Genomic DNA, 4,192 nt, shown 5'->3' with positions numbered 1-4,192 from the left:
GGATTATAACCGAATCTACCCACCATCATTAAGAATACGCCAAATTCCCAGAGAGTCACTCGATTGGCAAAAACCATTCAAATTCCTTCGTTTTCCATACGTTTTTATTTAATAATCGATTCTATTAGATTTGTGTGTGTGTGAGAGAGAGAGAGAGAGAGAGAGAGAGAGAGTGTGTGTGTGTGTGTGTGTGTGTGTGTGTGTGTGTGTGAGGGAGAGACAGAAAGAGAGAGAGTGAGAAAGAGAGTGAGAAAGGGAGAGAGAGAGTGCGTGTGTGAGAGAGAGAGAGAGAGACTGAGAAAGAGAGTGAGAGAGAGTAAGAGCGAGAGTGAGCGAGAGAGTGAGAAAGAAAGAGAGTGAGAGAGTGTGAGAGAGAGTGCGTGTGTGTGAGAGGGAAAGAGAGAGTGAGAAAGAGAGTGAGTGAGAAAGAGAGTGAGAGAGAGTGTGAGAAAGAATGAGAGAAAGTGTGTGTGTGTGAGAGAGAGAGTGCGTTTGTGTGTGTGAGAGAGAGAGTGCGTTTGTGTGTGTGAGAGAGAGAAAGAGAAAGAATGAGAAAAAGAGTAAGAGAGTGCGTGTGTGTGTGTGAGAGAGAGAGAGAGAGAGAGGGGTGGGGTAGAGAGAGACTTGTCATTGCGACGTCCTCTCATCCGATGCCTTTCTACAGACACCATTTCTATCTCTGTGTTCTTTTTCTTCTTCTTTCTCCTTTTGATCGATATAAACTCGACCTCTGCACGCGCGCGTTGTATGTGTGCGTGTGCGCACGCGCGTGTGTACTTCGTCCTTTTATCTTCTCGTCAATGCCTTGAGCCCTGGTGGCCAATAAAAATTATTATTTAAGGCGTCCGCAGAGGTCGACTTTGCCTTTCATCCTTTCGGGGTCGATTAAATTAGTACCAGTTACGTACTGACTTCGATGTAATCGACTTAATCCCTTTGTCCTTGTTTGTCCCCTCTATGTTTAGCCCCTTGTGGGTAATAAAGGAATAAAAACATATTACTATTATTATTATTAGTAGTAGTAGTAGTAGTAGTAGTAGTAGTAGTAGTAGCAGCAGCAGCAGCAGCAGCAGTAGCAGTAGTAGTAGTAGTAGTAGTAGTAGTAGTAGTAGTAGTAGTAGTAGTGCGGCAAGGTGGCAGAATCGTTAGCACGCCGGACAAAATGCTTAACGATATTTCGCCCGTCGCTCCGTTCTGAGTTCAAATTCTGCCGAGGTCGACTTCGCCTTTCATTCTTTCGGGGTCGATGAAATAAGTACCAGTTATGCACTAGGGTCGATGTAATCGACTCATTCCCTTCCACAAATAGCTGCCCTTGTGGTAAAATTTTAAGCCATTATTATTATTATTATTATTATTATTATTATTATTATTATTATTATTATTGAGTGAGAGAGCAGTGCATGCCATCAAAGTGACACTGAGGTAAAATATACGAAGCCCAGTATACCCATCATGACTTACCCATCTGATAAGGGTACACCAGGCACATGCATCACAATCAGATGTTCGCGACATAGTGATCTCATATCAAGATAAACAGCGCATGACCCATCTCGCTCAAAAGGTCCTTGAATAAGGGTTGTTTAAGGATGATGAAGAAAACGCTTATGTCTTCAAATGTGAATTATCGAAACCCCAAAGAATTCCTCTCAACACATGGCTCTGATGCTCCCCTACTACTTCTGCTCGTGATCAGAGATGCACATATCGTCAACCACCAAGGGACATGCTCAACTGGTTAAGGTCAAACAACTGACAAGCAAATCTGTAGTATTGAGCAGAATATTTGCTGTAACCCATCCTTTATACCAAGACAAAACAATGTACATGATAACACTTCCAATCAGAAGCTTATTATTATCATCATTATTATTATAAAGGCGGCAAGCTGCCAGAATCGTTCACGCCGGTTAAAATGCTTGGCGGCATTTCGTCCGTCTTTATGTTCTGAGTTCAAATTCCACCGAGGCCGGCTTTGTCTTTCCTTCTTTTCGTACATCGATAAAATATAATACCAGTCAGATGCTAGGGCTAATGGTATCGACTAACTCTCAATCCGAAACAATTATTTTTGATTTTAATGTTGCTAACCCTCTTGAACAGTGACGCTCAGTTGGGGGCTACATCGGCCCCACGGAGCCATACATTTTTTAGAGGCTATAAAAAAAAAAAAGATATTGGGACCGCATCAGTTACACATAAATCTTACTGCCAGGAGTTTGATGGCATTGGGGTGTCACCTCTCATATATAATACAATGGAATTGGAAATATTCATACAATTAGTGGGGGAAATAAACTTATTCCTTGTGTGTTAAGAGACAACAAGCGTGGAGACACGTGGTTTAGTGGTTAGAGTGTGTGCACACATTGTGAGATTGTGGTTTCGATTCCAGGATCGGGCGATGAGCCGTGCTCTTGAGCAAAAGCTTTCAACTCAGCTGCAGATAAGGAGTAATCCTGCGACGAATCGGTGTCCCGTCCCGGATGGGTGAAATACATACACTATAGAATGCAGGAAACCAGTCTAGAGCTCAGGATGGACCTTTGAATCTTTTTGATAAAGAATCTAAGCAAAAAAAAAGGAGGATAATCCCTGTAAATCCAGTTATTCGACCTTTGGGAAAAATAAAGACGATGCAGGTGAGAATAAATCTTGTCTTTGAAAAGAAAAGGCATGTTAAATTTTGCGAAGAGATTATTTGTGTTTTCATCCGAAAACTGAAGTTACTCAGAATTAACATGGGACGTCCCCAGTCGGTGTCATTTCCGTACTTGATTCTCATGGATATTGAACGGAAAATGCTGCTCTGTGCATGTTAAGTATCTGAAATTATTTATATCTGAAGTATTTATATCTGAAGTATTTATATCTGAAGTATTTATATCCTGATATGAATTGACTTCCAATTCATTGGATTTCTAGTAATAAGCGTTTCAATTTAGGTGGTGAATCTATTCCAGAGCATTTCCAACTGACTTATCCCCCCACCCACCCCCGAAATTGCTGGCCTGGTGCCAAAATTTTAAATCAATGTTAGAAAAGATGACAGCCTCATTCAGTAATCAAACAACTTGCGTTACTTCAACATGGCAAAAATAGTGGAAAAACAGTGAAATTTCTATTAAATTTCCAGTATCATAGCGAAATGGAAAGTTGTACGTTATAGCTTTTCCCATTTCTTCTGTTAAACTTAACTTCAGCCAAGCGACTTAACCATGCGATAAGATATAAAAAGAAATCTTGCGTATATGCATCAGCCACAAAGATCACCCCCGCCAAAGTGCTATACGATTTACACATGCGCACGCACGCGCACACACACACATACAAATACACAAACACAGAGAGAAAGAAAGAGATTTGTGTGTGTGTATGATGGTATGTATGTATGCATGTATGTATGTATGTATATATATATATATATATAAATAAACATAGGCGCAGGCGTGGTTGTGTGGTAAGAAGCTCGCTTCCCAGCCACATGGTTCCGGGTTCAGTCCCACTGCGTGACACCTCAGGCAAGTGCCTTCTGCTATAGCCTCGGCCCGACCAAAACCTTGTGAGTGGATTTGATAGACGGAAACTGAAAGAAGCCCATCGTGTATATATATGTGCGTGTGTATGTGTGTGTGTGTACTTTGTCTGTGTTTGTCTTCCTATTATCGCTTGACAACCAATGCTGGTGTGTTTACGTCCCCGTAAATTGGCGGTTCGGCAAAAGAGACCGATAGAATAAATACTAGGCTTACAAAGAATAAGTCCTGGGTCGATTTGTAAATTTTCCCCATCTAAAATATTTATACCTTGTCTCTGATGATGGAATAAATACCCACTGCATGGACATGCTAACCAACCACTTGGGTTATCCCAGAAACAGCTGTAAGACTTCAAATTCACATTACCCTAATTAAATTATTCTAAATGACTTGAGATACTCGTTCTGCCTTGGTTTTGATTTTTCCTCTAATATAATATATATATGCTATAACGGAACCCTAACACAGATCCCTAGATCCAGCCTTTGGTGTGATTCGGGAACTTAATGGTCGACCAACTATAGCACTTACCCAGCGTACCTATTCATTTAGATCACAAATGAGCTAAACCCCTCGTATTCTTAACATATATATATATATATGTGTGTGTGTGTGTGTGTGTGTGTGTGTGTGTGTGTGTGTGTGTGTGT

At 41.0% G+C, this 4,192-nt stretch overlaps 1 protein-coding gene across 1 annotated transcript in view; it reads left to right on the top strand.

The window, feature by feature from the left end:
- Positions 1 to 4,192, top strand: part of LOC106879616 (carbonic anhydrase 2) — an 81,572-nt gene that overhangs the window by 941 nt on the left and 76,439 nt on the right. The gene's annotated exons all lie outside the window — the stretch shown is intronic.

Source organism: Octopus bimaculoides, chromosome 6, assembly GCF_001194135.2.
Source record: "Octopus bimaculoides isolate UCB-OBI-ISO-001 chromosome 6, ASM119413v2, whole genome shotgun sequence".
Lineage (NCBI taxonomy): Eukaryota > Metazoa > Mollusca > Cephalopoda > Octopoda > Octopodidae > Octopus > Octopus bimaculoides.
The sequence above is the reverse complement of the archived record's forward strand: the minus strand, read 5'-3'. Positions and strand labels throughout refer to the sequence as shown.